At 52.3% G+C, this 19,484-nt stretch overlaps 1 protein-coding gene across 2 annotated transcripts in view; it reads right to left on the bottom strand.

The window, feature by feature from the left end:
* The window catches only part of OPTN (optineurin), a 198,742-nt gene extending 179,332 nt beyond the window's left edge, over window positions 1-19,410 (bottom strand). Inside the window, exon 1 of one of the 2 annotated variants that reach the window (XM_069627795.1) lies at window positions 19,228-19,410. The gene's annotated coding sequence lies outside the window, so the exon portion shown is untranslated. The remainder of the gene's footprint in view (window positions 1-19,227) is intronic. The other variant, XM_069627794.1, reaches the window with a different exon arrangement.
* Between the last annotated feature and the right edge of the window lie 74 nt (window positions 19,411-19,484).

The raw sequence follows: 19,484 nt of genomic DNA, 5'->3' as shown, positions 1-19,484 counted from the left end.
CAAGGCATTGTTCTGGAGGACTTGAATTTTGTGGATGGTCTGTTTATTTGCCCCAGTGTATACGTGAGTAATCAACAGTATTGGAAGAGGCAGACAGGCCGAGTAGGACCAGAAGAGAAGATTGCCTAGAGTAGCAAGCAGAAGGAAGAGCTTTGAAGACGGAAAAGAGAGGCGTTTTGGAAGAGTGTAAAGGGTGATAATCAGAAGCGAGAAGAAGAATTAACATAAGAAGAGACGACACATTCAAGAAGTTTGGAGAGAAAAAGTAGAAGCGAGATCGGGTGAAATTTAGAAGGAAGTGATGGGTCAAGAGAAGGTTTACTGAGAATCGGAACGATAGAGGCATGTTTGAATGAAGGAGGCCAGGTAGAAGACTTAAGAGAGAGATTAAAGAGCAGTCGACACCGAGGATAAGAGAGGAAGAAAGAGGATCTGAAGGAGAGGCCATAGGGTGAGCTTAGGAAAGAAAGCAAGAGATGTCAGAACCAGTGAGGGCATGAAAAGAGGACAGAGAAGGGGAGAGAGGGGAACTAGAGATGGGACAGGAAGAAGAGACGATAGCTCGGCAGAGATTAGCAACTTTAGAAGAAGAGTAAAAGACAAGATCAGATGCAGAGAGAGACGGGTCAAGGGTAGCAGGAGAATGAATACGATAAAGGGTCAGAAATAAGCAGCGAGGTAGGCATGAAAAGAACCTGGAAGCTTAGTGGCCAAGAGGAGGGACGCCTCATAATCAGAGGGGAGGGAAGCGGGAGTCAGGAGGGGTTGAAATTTCCGCCAGCAGCGTTGGGGCTGGAGCTGGTAGCCTAAGAGATTGGGAACAAAGCCCAATCAAGCACAGAAGGGGGACCCTCAGCCAGTGGGTGGGAATAACTTTGGGCTAAAAGGCAATTAAGTGTGGGTGGGGGTAGAAATTCCTGCTGGTGATCATTCTAAGTGTCCTCTAATGAATGGGGGGGTGGGAGATATCACATGTTCTGGCTGGTTTGGGTAGAGGGGTGCTCTATGTACATCTACAGAGCCCAGGAGGGCCACTCTACCTCCAGAAAAAACATCAAGGTTGTTCCAGCACTTTGAACAATAAGACTGCGAGTGAGCTGAAGGGTGCCCTCAGGGTGCAACATTTTGCCCTGCAAGACCCTTGCACTTCATTTTGACTGATCAGCCACCCTGAAACTTTTCTGGAATAGTTCTTGTGTTTTACAAGTTCCTCCTAACTTCTCAAAAGCAAAATACAAGTGTTATTACAGGTGTTGAATGGGTTCTATGTGTCTTGAATCTTCTGGTGCATTGACTCTGTGGCAACAGACAATTATTTTGCCATTACAGTGGTGACAAGGAGCAACAAAGCCAAAATTAAACTTGTGACAGAAAACAAAAATTATTAGCTCACCTTTGTAAGGAAGCACCTTATGGACATCAGGTTTGCTGAGCTATAAAGGTGCATTATGTCGCACACATCTGTCCGATGTTATAGTTCTTTTGGAAGCAGATAGAAAACACTGCAGTACATGCTAACAATTTACATAGTCGCAAACTAAACATCTGGTTCTTACAAAATACATTTCAGCGAGATTCCAAACTCAGCTAGCGGGCTATTCAAATATGTATGCAACAGAGGAATCCTCTCATCTAAGCTTGTGTCTCCGTCAAGCTTCTTGCATAATCACCCCACCGCTGAGACGACTCCTCTCATCTAAGCTCGTGTCTCCGTCAAGCTTCTTGCCGAATCACCCCACTGCTGAGACGACTCCTCTCATCTAAGCTCGTGTCTCCGTCAAGCGTCTTGCATAATCACCCCACTGCTGAGACGACTCCTCTCATCTAAGCTCGTATCTCCGTCAAGCTTCTTGCCGAATCACCCCACTGCTGAGAGGACTCCTCTCATCTAAGCTCGTGTCTCCGTCAAGCTTCTTGCCTAATCACCCCACTGCTGAGAGGACTCCTCTCATCTAAGCTTGTGTCTCCGTCAAGCTTCTTGCATAATCACCCCACTGCTGAGAGGACTCCTCTCATCTAAGCTCGTATCTCCGTCAAGCTTCTTGCATAATCACCCCACTGCTGAGAGGACTCCTCTCATCTAAGCTCGTATCTCTGTCAAGCTTCTTGCCTAATCACCCCACTGCTGAGAGGACTCCTCTCATCTAAGCTCGTGTCTCCGTCAAGCTTCTTGCATAATCACCCCACTGCTGAGACGACTCCTTTCATTTAAGCGTGTGTCTCCGTCAAGCTTCTTGCATAATGACCCCACTGCTGAGATGACTCCTCTCATCTAAGCTTGTATCTCTGTCAAGCTTCTTGCACAATCACCCCACTGCTGAGATGACTCCTCTCATCTAAGCTTGTATCTGTCAAGCTTCTTGCATAATCACCCCACTGCTAAGATGACTCCTCTCGTCCAAGCTCGTATCACCACCAAGCTTCTTGCATAATCACCCCAGTGCTGAGGCGACTCGTCTCGTCCAAGCTTGTATCTCAGTTTGTATCTCTGTCAAGATTTTTGCATAATTACCCCACTGCTAAGACGACTCCTCTCATCCAAGCTTGTATCACCACCAAGCTTCTTGCATAATTACCCCAGTGCTGAGGCGACTCCTCTCGTCCAAGCTCCTATCACGCCAAGCTTCTTGCATAATCACACGAGTGCTGAGGCGACTCCTCTCGTCCAAGCTTGTATTACGCTAAGCTTCTTGTATAATCACCCCAGTGCTGAGACGACTCTTCTCGTCCAAGCTCGTATCACCGCCAAGCTTCTTGCATAATCACCCCAGTGCTGAGGCGACTCCTCTCATCCAAGCTCCTATCACGCCAAGCTTCTTGCATAATCACCCCAGTGCTGAGGCGACTCCTCTCATCCAAGCTCCTATCACGCCAAGCTTCTTGTATAATCACCCCAGTGCTGAGACGACTCCTCTCGTCCATATCTCCGCCAAGCTTCTTGCATAATCACCCCAGTGCTGAGGTGACTCCTCTCGTCCAAGCTTGTATCTCCGCCAAGCTTCTTGCATAATCACCCCAGTGCTGAGGTGACTCCTCTCGTCCAAGCTTGTATCACACCAAGCTTCTTGCATAATCACCCCAGTGCTGAGGCGACTCCTCTCGTCCAAGCTCGTATCACGCCAAGATTCTTGCATAATCACCCCAGTGCTGAGGCGACTCCTCTCGTCCAAGCTCCTATCACCGCCAAGCTTCTTGCATAATCACCCCAGTGCTGAGGCGACTCCTCTCGTCCAAGCTCCTATCCCGCCAAGCTTCTTGCATAATCACCCAGTGCTGAGGCGATTCCTCTCGTCCAAGCTCCTATCACGCCAAGCTTCTTGTATAATCACCCCAGTGCTGAGGCGACTCCTCTCGTCCAAGCTTGTATCACGCCAAGCTTCTTGCATAATCACCCTAGTGCTGAGGCGACTCCTCTCCCAGTGCTGAGTTGACTCCTCTCGTCCAAGCTTGTATCACGCCAAGCTTCTTGCATAATCACCCCAGTGCTGAGGCGACTCCTCTCGTCCAAGCTCGTATCACTCCAAGCTTCTTGCATAATCACCCCAGTGCTGAGGCGACTCCTCTCGTCCAAGCTCCTATCACTCCAAGCTTCTTGAATAATCACCCCAGTGCTGAGGCGACTCCTCTCGTCCAAGCTCCTATCACTCCAAGCTTCTTGCATAATCACCCCAGTGCTGAGGCGACTCCTCTCGTCCAAGCTCCTATCACTCCAAGCTTCTTGCATAATCACCCCAGTGCTGAGGCGACTCCTCTCGTCCAAGCTCCTATCACTCCAAGCTTCTTGCATAATCACCCCAGTGCAGAGGCGACTCCTCTCGTCCAAGCTCGTATCACGCCAAGCTTCTTGCATAATCACCCCAGTGCTGAGGCAACTCCTCTCGTCCAAGCTCCTATCACTCCAAGCTTCTTGCATAATCACCCCAGTGCTGAGGCGACTCCTCTCGTCCAAGCTCCTATCACTCCAAGCTTCTTGCATAATCACCCCAGTGCTGAGGCGACTCCTCTCGTCCAAGCTCCTATCACTCCAAGCTTCTTGAATAATCACCCCAATGCTGAGGCGACTCCTCTCGTCCAAGCTATCACTCCAAGCTTCTTGTATAATCACCCCAGTGCTGAGGCGACTCCTCTCGTCCAAGCTCCTATCACTCCAAGCTTCTTGCATAATCACCCCACTGCTGAGGCGACTCCTCTCGTCCAAGCTCGTATCACGCCAAGCTTCTTGCATAATCACCCCAGTGCAGAGGCGACTCCTCTCGTCCAAGCTCCTATCACTCCAAGCTTCTTGCATAATCACCCCAGTGCTGAGGCGACTCCTCTCGTCCAAGCTCCTATCACTCCAAGCTTCTTGCATAATCACCCCAGTGCAGAGGCGACTCCTCTCGTCCAAGCTCCTATCACTCCAAGCTTCTTGCATAATCACCCCAGTGCAGAGGCGACTCCTCTCGTCCAAGCTCGTATCACGCCAAGCTTCTTGCATAATCACCCCAGTGCTGAGGCGACTCCTCTCGTCCAAGCTCCTATCACTCCAAGCTTCTAGCATAATCACCCCAGTGCTGAGGCGACTCCTCTCGTCCAAGCTCCTATCACTCCAAGCTTCTTGTATAATCACCCCACTGCTGAGGCGACTCCTCTCGTCCAAGCTCCTATCACTCCAAGATTCTTGCATAATCACCCCACTGCTGAGGCGACTCCTCTCGTCCAAGCTCGTATCACGCCAAGCTTCTTGCATAATCACCCCAGTGCAGAGGGGACTCCTCTCGTCCAAGCTCCTATCACTCCAAGCTTCTTGCATAATCACCCCAGTGCTGAGGCGACTCCTCTCGTCCAAGCTGGTATTACTCCAAGCTTCTTGCATAATCACCCCAGTGCTGAGGCGACTCCTCTCGTCCAAGCTCCTATCACTCCAAGCTTCTTGCATAATCACCCCAGTGCAGAGGCGACTCCTCTCGTCCAAGCTCGTATCACGCCAAGCTTCTTGCATAATCACCCCAGTGCTGAGGCGACTCCTCTCGTCCAAGCTCCTATCACTCCAAGCTTCTTGCATAATCACCCTAGTGTTGAGGCGACTCCTCTCGTCCAAGCTCGTATCACGCCAAGCTTCTTGCATAATCACCCCAGTGCTGAGGCGACTCCTCTCGTCCAAGCTCCTATCACTCCAAACTTCTTGCATAATCACCCCAGTGCTGAGGCGACTCCTCTCGTCCAAGCTCCTATCACTCCAAGCTTCTTGCATAATCACCCCAGTGCTGAGGCGACTCCTCTCGTCCAAGCTCCTATCACTCCAAGCTTCTTGCATAATCACCCCAGTGCTGAGGCGACTCCTCTCGTCCAAGCTCCTATCACTCCAAGCTTCTTGCATAATCACCCCAGTGCTGAGGCGACTCCTCTCGTCCAAGCTCGTATCACCACCAAGCTTCTTGCATAATCACCCCAGTGCTGAGGCGACTCCTCTCGTCCAAGCTCCTATCACTCCAAGCTTCTTGCATAATCACCCCAGTGCTGAGGCGACTCCTCTCGTCCAAGCTCCTATCACTCCAAGCTTCTTGCATAATCACCCCAGTGCTGAGGCGACTCCTCTCGTCCAAGCTCGTATCACCACCAAGCTTCTTGCATAATCACCCCAGTGCTGAGGCGACTCCTCTCGTCCAAGCTCGTATCCCCGTCTAGTGAGAAAGGACCATATGTACCAGCCTCTGAGTGGAAAGTGTGAAATCCAGTAAACGTGCAAACTTAGATGCCAGGAGGGAAATAGCTGCAGGGACTGAGTCGTGTTCAGCCTTCAAAGTCATTGGCAGAGCCCTCGCTTCTATAATGAACCCTTTCAATGGCGGGACTTCAAAGTGCGCCTATAGAAATCAGGGCATGTATATACACAGGCCCTCAATGCAGTGTGAGGGTGAAAGGCTGCGCTCTCTGTTCTGGGTTGGCAGGAGCTTGGAGGGGGTATTCATTAGGTTAACAGGTGTTCAGGACACTTCGGGGTGAAATTCAGGTCAAAGTTGGTGTGGCTCTGGACACTAGCCACTAGTGAGTGGAAAAAAATGAGTTTGAATTGACATCTGTTGAGAAAGACATGGTGTGCTGAGAATCGAGGGGTGGGGTCTCCTGCCGAGGGCCCTCTTCCAAACAAGGCCTGCCAACGCCCAACTAGTTTTCCCAAAAGAGAGCCACCCTTTGTAGACAAAATAACTACTGGGGCTAGTTTCCCTTGAAACAACTCCTTCAACAGCCTTGGGTGCGCCCGCCTTGCATGGGTTCCCAGCACAAGGGGGTCTCTGCTCAAGCCATCAGCCGCCACAAAAGCAGTTGGCACAACGCTGGCCTGATTCCCCAGGCAGGGCAACCTGGCGAAAAACACCTCAAAAAAAGAAAGCAGAAAATCCCTAGAGGCAGCTATTGTATTTATATGGGGCCAAGGGGGGTCTCGGGGTTGTTTTGTGTGGGTGTGCGTGCAGGGTGCCAGTGGCGGAAAGGGGGTGCGTTTGGAGAAAGTCCCCTTTGATGCCCACTCACTCTGCCGGACTCGTGGGACACGAACAACCCGTCAATACAAGCCCCCATATAACGCGGCACTTAAAAGTGCTAGAAGGTGGGACACGGCCCTGCAAATGGCGCCTAGAAGCCCCGTGTCACACACCTTGACGCGCACAGAACGGTGGCCCTGTGGGGAGTGGCTCTGAGCCAGAAGAGAAGACGCTTTCGGTTTCCCTTTCTCTGCCAGGACTCCCCAGCAGGCTCAGCCATCCCGGAAGCGCGTGCTCGTGCGAGCCGCGTGCACGCGCAGTCATGCCTCACGGGGACTCCGCCTGCACATGTTTAAAGCCCCGCCGGCCCCCCATGGGGGCCTGCTAGCCCCCCGGACCAGGTGTGTCTTCAAGGGTCCTGTGAAGTCAGAGAAAGTGCAAACATGCTCCCATGACCTCAGTGCAATGCTTGTGCCAGTGTCGACGACGAAATCCCAAAATGGAGGAGGCACCCCGATAACCCGGGCGGTGTCCTCCTCCTATCCTCCCCCTCCCCCGGGATGAGGGGGAGGTGCCCGCAGGAAGCGCAGCAAGACGAAGCGAAAGCCCGCGAAAGGAAACAGCGCGGCAAATCGGAGGAAAAGCCCGCGAAGGGCAACAATGGCGGGGGGTGGGGCTACCCTCCTTTATAACAAACGGGCTTCCCACTGCAGGCAGTATCTAGCCTTGGCATTGGGACGCCCACCTACCAGCAGAGGACTTCGTTTTCAGCAGAGGACTTCGTTTCCAGCAGAGGACTTCGTTTCCAGCAGAGGACTTCGTTTTCGCTCGTAGGAGAAGGATGCCGTTCGAGTTCGTTCGGGGTTTCCAGTGGAAGACTGTTTCGGTGAAGGGGTTCCAGTGAGGAAGGAGCAGGGCTACGGTGTAAAAGGAGCGTCGCGCACAAGCGAAGGTACGTGCAGGGGAGGGGCAAGGAACAGGAATGGTTCCTTAGTGGGGCGAGCCCAGATGGTCCTGGGTTACACCCACCCTCCCGATGCGACCTCGCCTGGGAGTGCAGTACACTCTCTGGCTGCTGCGCAGCGGAGGTGTCAATGCTGGTGTGGGCGGCCTCGCGGCAGAGGCATTAGAAGGCGGGAGCACTAGTCAGTCTCGGTGGCGCAGTCAGGAAGTGTTGTGACTTGTACCTGAGAGGTGGGGGGTTCGAACCAAACCTCCAACTTCAAAATTCTGGAAGTGTTGTGAAAAATAATTACGGTTTGGGCCAAACTCAGGCTTTCCTCCTTCCGAGGCCGATGAATGAGCACCACACACCGTGGGTAATAGCAGCGCTCAGATGCAGTAGGGTCCGTAGCGCTGTTTAAAATACGAATTATTATGGGACATGAATTTCATTCAGCCAGCCGTTCAAGTGGCGCAGCGAGTAGAGCGCTCGCTTGACATCCGTTCAGATCCTGCTAACGCAGGTTCGAATCCCGCGGGGCGCCCTTTTTGATAAAGGAGCACCACATAAAGGGGTAATAATAAACAGCGCTCGCACAGCACGGCTACTGGTGGGTCAACCGCTAAGTGCTTTGTCGTGGGATGCTGGGGACCTGAGTTCTAATCCCATGTCTGGAACCTCCGGGGCATTTAAAAAGAAAGAATTTTAGACACCGGAGCGTTCACAGCGCGATTTAAGTACCGAATTATGGTGCATGATGGTAAGGGAGTACAGGGGCTTCTCATTTTTTGCACCGTTTCTGGGTCGGCCGTCGTTGCCTTTCAATGTGGCGGTATATATCGGCTCTTACTATGAGCACATGGAGTGTTTAGGTCTTGGTGATCGGGTATGGGTGTGCGTATATCCGGTTCGGGGTGCACTAAGGGTATTCTTTGCTAAAGGGACTTTTAGGTGATGGCAAACGCTGTGAACAGGGTAGCAGAATCAAATGATGAGAGGTGTGATTAAGCACGTGCTTTGGAGTAAACGCTTGCGTACGGGTGGGTGTGAGCATTTTGTTCGCAGTTAAAAATTGTGTGCACTTCCTGGGAGATGATAAAACCAGTATTATTGAAGGATAGTATGTGGGGAGTTCGGATCCTGGGGGAAATAAGCGTTTTTCCCTAGTATGGTACCATGTCGGTGCAGTCGCACGTGCGCAGGAAGACGCCTTGTGTGTCGGTGGGTGAGGAGGTGCCTAGGACCTCAACAAGGGAAGAGGGAATGGAGCGGCACCTATAGAAACCGAGGCTGCATAGAGAGTGAAACGATGTTTTTTGCTAAGATGAGGCGAACAGGCCGGGCACGGAATACCAAATCAAGGAAAAGAGTTACTCAGTCAATCTAATGTGAAGTTATGGTCCTGTATGTAACTAATACGCCACTCGTGATTGATCTAGGGGTGTAATCAGGTTTGTGGTGTAAGACCAACGCTACTCCCCACTGCAGCGCATTTCAGCATGCAAGGAATTGGTTCCTGGGCTGCTCATAGGAGGGGGAAATACGCGGGTCGATAGGCGGCAGCTTGAGTGCCCGGGGATTTAGTGCGGTGGCAGGGGCTTAGGAGGAATGGATGGTGGCCTTTGGTGTTTTCGGGTAAAATTTCCCCGGTATGGCTCTGACAAAGGGATATCACCCAAGGCGGACTGGTCTTCACAGGGTGTGGGGAAATTAGTTGCACGGTCGCATATTGCTCCTGTGAGTTTCGGGAGTTCATGGGGAAGGTATTGGAAATAGGGTCAGAAGTGGTAAAGTGGCTTATTATGTGGTCACTCGGTATCGGTTTAAAGGCGACGAGGGGTTCATCATTACATGCAATGGCGGGCAACCATGCCTGAGAGGCCATGGAGATGAAGGGTTGGTTGATATGGGGGGTTAGCCAAGGGGGCTGCAATTCCGTACCGCTGGCGTATGGTGCGGCGAACTAAGGAAAGGCGAGGAGCACAGCTCAGGTTAGGACTCTTGAGTTGCACCGACGGTTGCGGGCTAAGGGTGGCAGTGCGACATCAGGGAGCTAAAACAAGCAGTCGGGGGCTCCGTGGATCCGGTTTTGAGGTTCAGTCAGCTCAGCTCTGGTTCACCATGGTTGGGGTTGGAGGCGACTGGAGGTTTGTAATAGGACGCGATAGGCTAGGCAGCCAGGCCGAAGGGGAAGCTGGTATGACTTGGGGTATGAGATACAAGTCACAGGTTCAAAGCCCAATAAGGCCTACTCAGCTTTCACCCTTCCAAGGACAGTAGACAATTACCAATAGCGGTTGGGTTGATAGTAAGTGAAGATGGGGGCTGTATAGAGCGTCGGATTAAAAGCACTAGAGAAACAACGCGTCAACAGCAGTATAGAAGTTTGCCCGGTTCCGGGTCGCTAGTCAACGGTAGCAGTCTGCATGCAGAGAAAAGCTAAAGTATGGACAGCACAGCAGCGCGGACATTAGCATAGCTTGTGGCCTCGTTCCAGACCTGCTGCCGGCGCCATTAAAAGGTGCCTGCGGTGGCGCATGGCCAGCCGTCCTTCTGGTTGAATGCGAAGGAAAGGGGCTCAAGGCTAAGAAAGGGGAGTTGGTTACGCTAGGAAGATTGTGCATCTAGGAATTCTCCTTACACGGGGTGGCCTCAGGCGATTCTCCGATCAAGCAACTACTTGGCTGGTGGTAACATAGGTTTTGGAATGGGCAGGGATCGTTCAACAAGCGGCGGATTGTAAAGTAATGTGGAGCAGGTTCCCGACTCCTTGGGTCCGGGTCGGAAATGGAACCGCGGGATGGTGACTATGGGTTAAAGAAGGTTAGCAGCGTGGTAAGCCTCAAACCGCGGGGGCGTGGGGGTAACTCAAGCACCTACGCAGTAACAGGCGATAATTTATTCCAAAGAGGGACGCCTTACCAGGGGGAGAAGTATTCTGGTACGGTGTGACAGGGAGAGTGCCGGTAGGGGGCTGAGGACGCCAGCGGCATTGGGGTCCCACAAGTTGGGGAACTACCGTCATAGGGTACGGGGAGCAGTGCAGGGTTTTGGCAGGCGCCCGTAAAGGATTAATTCATGTGTACAGCCAGGTTCAAGGTGTGTTAGGGCCACGTTTAGATGGGCCGGCGGGACATCCCGCCAACAGCGAACTGATTGTGTGCGGCCATGAGAAAGGCAGAACGCGGCAGCCACTGGTCACCTTGCTTAGTCCACCGGCGGAGATATTACTAGATGGCGTCAGATGAAACCACAGCGCTTCCCCGTGGAATTGCTCATTAAAGGGTTAATTATTTCAAGGGGGCCATGGGCTGCCGAGGCGGAGTGTTCCATAGGGATCATAATTGGTGCTCTGTGCAGGGCAGCTACTACGGGCTGCACAGGTTAGCTGAAGTGCCGCTGTTACTAGAGGCAACTCTGGTCGGAGGCTGGCATTTTTACTGCGTGGGCAGGTGAAGCTTGCTTTTAAATGGGGCAGGTCAAAGGGAGACTGGTGGGCTGAGCTAGCACGAACTTCCCTCCCCCTCGCTCGGACGGGGCCACATAACCCAAGAGGCGTCTGGTAGGTGGGGTAACTCTTTAGGACACCCCTGGGTGTCAGGGTGGTGGCATACGACACGTATTGAGGGTAAACCAATACCTCGGGGGGTGAAGGTTCTGGGGTCGGTTTGGGTACCCACAATCTGGGGGAAACCGGGACTTCGGGGGCCTGGAAAGGGTGAGCTTGACTGGAGGGGCCCAGTGGGGCACACAGCTGTTCAATTTGCGGCCAGGTCACGTCCTAATAATTAAAGTGGGGGTGCTCATCAACAAACAATGCGAGTTGGCACCCTCGGTAATTAACAGGTCAAGGTCTCATAGTGTTTAGGACACTGGAAGGGGGCATTCTAACTCGTAGTGCACTTCTCGGGCCGGCACCTCTGGGGAGCCTAACGGCAGGGGCGGCTGGTGGGAACAACAAGGGACCAGCTTCGCCCAAAAATGAAACGGCGCTCTCCCCGCCTACGGACACTTGCAAGGGCAGGGTAGGCTCAAGCACAAAAGAGTGGGAGAGTTGGGCCCACCAAGGACTTGGTGCAAAAGAGTAAGGGGAAACAAGTAACTCCTGCAAGGGCAGGCAGGGGTGTCCCGGAGCTGGCCCGCCCTGGGTAAGGCGGAGGTTAAGGCGGAGCAGGAGGGGAACGGTCTTTTGCACGCCGCTAACCGGCGCCTCTTGGGAGCCTAACGGCAGGGGCGGCTGGTGGTAGCAACAAGGGACCAGCTTCGCCCAAAAATGAAACGGCGCTCTCCCCGCCTACGGACACCTGCAAGGGCAGGGGGGCTCAAGCACAAAAGATGGGGAGAGATGGTCTGAGGTGATGCCCAGGGCAGAATGGAAGTGATTCCCAGGGCAGACTTGAATGGCACGGGGTGCCAGGGATCCAAGGGGTACAACTGCAGGGGCATGGGCGCAGTTTGCTAAGGAAACGGCAAAGCCGGACATATGGGTCATACACGGGGGAGGTAGCGACCGGAGAAGCCTGGGAAGGGGGGCTCTGGGGCAGGGGATGATGGTTTCCCTACAGCAATTGGCCAGTCGAGTGGGTGAAACAGAAATCATTGGGTCAGAGATAATCCCGAGGCCGGAATGGTCAATGGCGAATTCTGCAGGGGCTGTGGCCGGATCAGGCCCGGCTTGATTAAGTTAAAGTACCCGGGTTTTTCAGAAGGAAGGGGTGCATTTGTCACCAGGGTACAATTGTCATCACTGGGGTTGGAGCTAGTTACGGGATCCTTTGGGCAAAAACCCTAGAAAAGTGAGGAAGGCAGCAATGGGGAGCCACGGTGGGCGGAAACCCACCCGTGGCGTGGCGGTGTTTGGGCAACCAAACACAAGAGACAGACTCCGGAGGAGCCAGGAGAAAGCCGGAAGGGTCTTCGCCCTTCTCGGACCAGCGCCCCTTGGGAGCCTGAACGGCAGGGGCGTCTGGGGGGAACAACAAGGGCTCAGCTTCCCCCAAGGAAACGGCACTCTCCCCGCCCAGGAATACCTGCATGGGCAGGTGAAGCTCAGGCGCAAAGGGTTGGGAGAGTTGGGCCTATAATGGACTTTGGGAAAGAAAGGGGGAAGCAGGTCATTGGACACGGAGCAGTCGCTGCATCTTCTGAATTATTTCCACTAATGTGTACAGTGTGGTTTTATGTTATTGTGGAAAATAAATCTGCGGCCTTTTTATGCCAAAAAACAAAGCAAGACTCATTCTACACATTTCTGTGGGGGGGTAAAAGAAGAATGTGTTATTGCTATGTAATGGGTCCAAAATGGACGGATGCAGGGGTTATCGCGCATCGCATGCACAGCATGGGTCCTTTGCGCTCTACCCCCTCCTTCACCTCACTCCCGAGTCCCGCGCTCTGGCCTCTCCTTCTCACAGACGTGTCCCTTCCTTTTCTGCCTCACCAAAGGCCTGCGAGTACAGCCAGCAAAGTAAACACTGCACTGTCAATGCACCACCAAGCCCTTCATCCAGCAAACACCTTGAGATCTGCAATCCAACCCTCAATATTGGCAATGCCCCCTCCAGCTCCACCCAAACTCCCACCCCAGCTCAAAGGACTCTGAAAATTCAAACAGAGCCCCTGAAACCTCCTCTAACTGCACTAGCTCCCGCTGCCAGTCTCTTATCTTCAAATCCTGCGCTGTCACCCTGAAGTCCCCGAGCTTCCTCACTGAGAACCTCAGCATCTCTGGACGTCTGCGATCCACCAGAAGTAAGGACCTGTGCAGACTTGCCCTCACCGAGAACCTCAGCATCTCCAGAGGCCTGCGATCCACCAGAAGTAAGGACCTGTGCAGACTTGCCCTCACTGAGAACCTCAGCATCTCCAGAGGCCTACGATCCACCAGAAGGACATGTGCAGACATGCCCTCGCTGAGAACCTCAGCTTCTCCGGAGGCCTGCAATCCACCAAAAGTAAGGACATGTGCAGACATGCCCTCACTGAGAACCTCAGCATCTCCGGAGGGCTGCGATCCACCAGAAGGACATGTGCAGAATTGCCCTCACTGAGAACCTCAGCATCTCCAGAGGCCTGCGATCCACCAGAAGGACATGTGCAGAATTGCCCTCACTGAGAACCTCAGCATCGCCAGAGGCCTGCGATCCACCAGAAGTAAGGACCTGTGCAGACTTGCCCTCACTGAGAACCTCAACATCTCCAGAGGCCTGCGATCCACCAGAAGTAAGGACATGTGCAGACATGCCCTCACTGAGAACCTCAGCATCTCCGGAGGTCTGCGATCCACCAGAAGGAAGGACATGTGCAGACTTGACCTCGCTGAGAACTGCAGCATCTCCAGAGGCCTGCGATCCACCAGAAGTAAGGACATGTGCAGACTTGCCCTCCCCGAGAACCTCAGCATCTCCAGAGGCCTGCGATCCACAAGAAGGACATGTGCAGAATTGCCCTCCCTGACAACCTCAGCGTCTCTGAAGGCCTTTGATCCACCAGAAGTAAGGACCTGTGCAGACTTGCCCTCACTGAGAACCTCAGCATCTCCAGAGGCCTGCGATCCACCAGAAGGACATGTGAAGAATTGCCCTCACTGAGAACCTCAGCATCTCCAGAGGCCTACGATCCACCAGAAAGACATGTGCAGAATTGCCCTCACTGAGAACCTCAGCATCTCCAGAAGCCTGCGATCCACCAGAAGGACGGACATGTGCAGAATTGCCCTCACTGAGAACCTCAGCATCTCCAGAGGCCTGCTGTCATGCCCGCGCCGCTGGCGCACGCATTGGCAACCATCATGGACTACTTGGTACTCATTGATCCTTCTAATACTCTTTGAACAACTCCTATTCACGCCTTGGTCTTTTATTTCCATTTGCTCAACTTTGGTTCTTTCTTATTTTATTCAATTAACTACATTTACCATAATGCACCTGGCTACAGTCCTCAATTCCTGGCTATTCTCATTCATCGTTATTGGGACCACAATCCCCAGAAGCCCTAGCGGCCAGTGCTGCTTCCACCTGCTCAGGACCAGAAAGGGAGGAGGCAGATTGTCTTCAGGTGTGCTGCTCCAGGTGCTATCAATTAGCCTGCCTCAGAACAGGGCAGGGATGTATATAAGCAGCTGCCTGCAGGAGCACAGTGTCTTGCATCTTGAGATCTCCCCGCTCCCGTTTGCCTTGACCCTCTACTTTGTATGCTGTTCCTGTTGCTGCATTATCCTGTTTTGATCCAGTGCCCTTTCCGGGCTCCCTGCCTTGCAGCCTGCCTCACTCCGGCTGCCTACAGTCCTTATCCTCTCGGCTCCCTGTCCTGCAGCCTGCCTCATTCCAGCTGCCTACAGTCCTTGTCCTCTGGGCTCCCTGCTCTGTAGCCTGCCTCACTCCGGCTGCCTACAGTCCTTGTGCTCTGGGCTCCCAGCCCTGCAGAATGCCTCACTCCGGCTGCCTACAGTCCTTGTCCTCTGGGCTCCCTGCCTACAGCCTGCCTCACTCCGGCTGCCTACAGCCCTTGTCCTCTGGGCTCCCTACCTTGCAGCTTGCAACCCTCTGCTGTCTCCAAGCCCTTGTCCTCTGGGCTCCCTACCTTGCAGCCTGCACCTCTTCGCTGCCTACAGCCCTTGTCCTCTGGGCTCCTTCCTTGCAGCCTGCTCCCTCTGCTGCCTACAGCCCGTGTCCTCTGGGCTCCTTCCTTGCAGCCTGTCTCCCTCCGCTGCCTACAGCCCTTGTCCTCTGGGCTCCCTGCCTTGTGGCTTGCTACACTCCTCCGCCTTACAGCCTGTTTTACACTTAGCTGCCTACGGCCCTGCTCCTCTGGGCTCCCTACCTCGCGGCCCTATTCTTATGGGCTCTCTGTCTGTCGCCTACTACTAATCTCTCTTTGTCCTGTTCTTCTGGACTCCCTGCCTTGCATCCTACTACAGTCCTCCGCAGTCCACTATAGTTTGCCTGCACCTAGTGCCACTCTTGACTGCAGACCTGCTTCCTACTTTGCAGCCCTTCTGTTTTCCCGACTGCTGCTCCCTTGTTCTCTTCCTTGAGTGCTCTGTACTCCACCTTAGGTTATCTACTTCAGTCTAACTGCCTTTCCTTCATTTCCTTCTGCTATATAGCTCATTGACTTCCTTTTCGCTGGATATATCTGTTCTTGTCTTCTCATGTGTCTTATGTAATCCCTTTGTACAGAGCTTGCCTGTTGGTTTCCGGCAGGCAACCTCTGCCCCTTCCCTGGTCGCGTTTTCAGTGTTACAGACACCCACTGCTGTTGTTCCCAGCCATGAGCATACCGTGTGGGCCTCTGTTATAGCAATCTGTGCAGAAGGCTGGAGTTTCCTAAGGTTCGTGGAACACTCTTTCCCTTTTCAGCATACACCCCAAGAGGGAATCCAGTTTGTTTGTACCTTTGTCTCTTTTGCCCCTTTTGGCTCACAGCTACAGTTTCCTACTCTTCTTTCTTGTTGAACTTCCTGCTGTGTGTGCTTATCTGCTACCTTACTTCAGCACAGCCACCCAAAACCTACCTGGGTACCCTGTGCCACTCTTGGCAGAGTGCCATTCTTGACACCTGCGATCCACCAGAAGGAAGGACATGTGCAGACTTGCCCTCACCGAGAACCTCAGCATCTCCAGAGGCCTGTGATCCACCAGAAGGACATGTGCAGACTTGCCCTCACTGAGAACCTTAACATCTCCAGAGGCCTGCGATCCACCAGAAGTAAGGACATGTGCAGACTTGACCTCACTGAGAACCTCAGCATCTCTGGAGGCCTGCTATCCACCAAAACTAAGGATGTGTGCATACTTGAACTCACTGAGAACCTCAGCATATCCGGAGGCCTGTGATCAACCAGAAGCACATGTGCAGGCTTGACCTCGCTGAGAAACCCAGCATCTCCAAAGACTTGCGATCCACCAGAAGTAAGGACATGTGCAGAATGGGCCACACTGAGAAACTGAGCATCTCTGGTGCGATCCACCAAAACTAAGGATGTGTGCAGACTTGACCTCACTGAGAACCTAAGCATCTTCGGAGGCCTACGATCCACCAGAAGGAAGGACATGTGCAGACTTGACCTCACTGAGAAACTCAGCATCTCCAGAGGCCTACGATCCACAAGAAGTAAGGACATGCACAGACTTGACCTCACTGAGAAACTCAGCATCTCCGGAGGCCTGTGACCCACCAGAAGTAAGTACATGCACAGACTTGACCTCACTGAGAAACTCAGCATCTCCAGAGGCCTACGATCCACAAGAAGTAAGGACATGCACAGACTTGACCTCACTGAGAAACTCAGCATCTCCGGAGGCCTGCGATCCACCAAAAGTAAGGACCTGTGCAGGCTTGACCTCTGCGGCTAGAGGAAGCAAACAACCAGAAGCCAGGCCTTCTCTGTCTACGCCCCAAGACTCTGGAACCTCCTCCCCATCAACACTAGACTTGCCCCCTCGCTTCCACAGTTCAGAAAGGAGCTCACGACCCTCCTCTTCAAGGAATGGCTGCTCCTCCTCTACAGCTAGGTCCACACACCCTCCACTCCTCAGCTAAACAGAGCTCTTCCCCGTTTGTAGATCCTGTTACCGGTTCAACTCACTGTATCCCTTAAACCACATTTCTTGGTGGCTTCGGGTAGATTGTAAATGATATATTAGGGTAGTTAGTTCGTGTTTGGGGTGGGTGTAGAAGTGGGCACTGGGGTATTTGCCATAAAAATGCTGCAAACAATGTGGGGCAACTGGTGCAGTGAGTTGGGATCCGGGGCACAGCACCAGACCCCTTGCTGCCAAATTGCCGCCCTCCCCTCTGGTAACTCCCCAATACCTTGTACTGATCCCTTGCTGTGCACTTCCTCCCTGTGACTTGCAAAGTGCTCTGTACCTTGATAAGAATGAAAGACCCTTTATCCAGAGAGCAGGATTGAATGTTAGGAGAAAAGCACATTGGGCAAAGGGGCACTGCCACTTCATGGCAAAGGGCACAATTGCGGATATGGGGAGGTTTTTGGTGAGCCCGAGTCCTTCCCAGAGGGGGAGATGGTGGGCAAAGTGGCGGCCAATAGGCAATGCAGATGATAAATCACATCCCTTGAGGTGGGTGTCAGTTAATGCTGCTTCTCCACCAGGGTCCAGGAAAGTGAGCCCCCCAGCAGGTGTGGTTCATGCAGACTTTTCAGTGGCAGGGCGGGCTACGCAGACTACCAATGCTGGATGGGTAACGCAGGTTTTCCAATCTGACCAGGTCTATAGGGACAATGTGTGTCAGCCCTGGGCTTGTGATGGATACAGGGGGTGTTTGAGCCCTCTAGCCACTTTAATGTTGACTCCCTGTCATGTGTGGGTAACACAAGCTTGAGAATGAAAGGACCAGTAATGCAGTAATGCAGCCTTCCCAGTGGTAGGGAGGGAGGGAAGTGGGCTGCAGGACTTCAGATTCTGAATCCAGGAAAATGTGCCCCTTTCAATTCTCGAGACTGAGAGAAACCAAAAGGCCATGTCCTAGACGCCTTATAACACTGCAGCTTCACAATGACAACAAGCAGGTGATTGTGATGAATTTTCTTTCAGCCTTGAAAATAAGTTGCGAAATAGAGATGCTGTTTCAGCTCACACTACTTGGCACGCTGGTAACAATGGGCTCCCATTCAGGGGTGGGGAGGATACAATCATATTTTCTTGCTGAATATCTATTATTCTCATAAACATAGAGACACAAACACACAAATGTAGGTATCACACTGGGAGAGAAAACACCTCTACTGATGATGTACCGGTACTAATATCTTTGAAAAAATAGATACAGTACAACCACAATATCCAAAAAGTTTTATAGAATTTATTATAAACAGCAAATAAGAAAGACCCTAACCTAACACAATATTTGATCATATAAAATACAATACAATGACATTATTCAATTTTCATTAAAAAATCTCAATTTTTAGACAAATACATAGACACAAATATAGCAGCATATCACAACATCTTAAAACCAATGTGTCGCAACCAGTATATCTATTCCCAACATGTAACATGTTTCAGTTCTTGGTGCCTTTAGATGGCTGAACTTTCTTCAGGGGAAAACACTTCATTTCCTTTAAAAATTCTTTCAATACTGTGCAGTAGGGGTGCTATGGACATCCACCAACGGATATCAATCAAGAGAGCTGAAAGATAAAAGAGGCAAAAGAGCCTTCAAAACCCAGTCGTACCAAACATCGTTGGTGGATGTCATTGTATTGTATTTTATACGATCAAATATTGTGTTAGGTTAGGGTCTTGCTTATTTGCTGTTTATAATAAATTATATAAAACTTTTTGGATATTGTGGTTGTACTGTATCTATTTTTTCAAAGATATTAGTACCGGTACATCATCAGTAGAGGTGTTTTCTCTCCCAGTGTGATACCTACATTTTTGTGTTTGTGTTCCTATCTCTTTGTTTATGAGAATACTTATCTATACATCCCCTGACGGTAGAGATAGTGAGGAATAGGGTTTTTTTGTACCCATTTGAATCACTGAATATCTATCATGACATACAGTTGTTTCAGTAGGTGTCATTTTAATCCCTTTTTAAAAACCTATCACATCCCTGCAACGCCCAGCCCCGCCCCCGCCCCCCGGAACGCCCCTCCTCCAGGCGGAACCCCTAGTAACTTTTTCTTCCCATTTCCAGCAGCACTTCTGGTTATGCAGGACCTCTCAGGGGAAAGGGGTTGTTGTGCCTGGAGTGGAGCCCGTGCATGTGGGGTGGGGTGGGGTGGGGTGGGGTGGGGTGGGGCATGGCCTGCCCCCTTTACCCCCCAGGTGCCCGGCTGGCACTCACCTGATGTCCCAAGGTGCACGCGCAGCTCGGGGGTGCCCTGCCCAGTGCTGCAGGGGTCACGTCCCTCTGCACTCCCCCTTTCCTCCAGCACTGCCGGGTTCTGCCCCCCAGGAAGAAGTTCACTGAGTGTTGACGGCGCCAGTGCCTGGGCTCAGCTGACTCCCGTGATGACACGGAGGGGAACTCCCCGGAGCAAGCCCAACGCGCCGCCGAAACAAGACCGAAACCTGCCTCGCCCACAAGACGACGGCTGCTGG

Source organism: Ambystoma mexicanum, chromosome 12 (assembly GCF_040938575.1).
Source record: "Ambystoma mexicanum isolate Mex_15411 chromosome 12, UKY_AmexF1_1, whole genome shotgun sequence".
Lineage (NCBI taxonomy): Eukaryota > Metazoa > Chordata > Amphibia > Caudata > Ambystomatidae > Ambystoma > Ambystoma mexicanum.
Note: the sequence above shows the minus strand (reverse complement) of the source record. Positions and strands in the feature narration are given on the sequence as shown.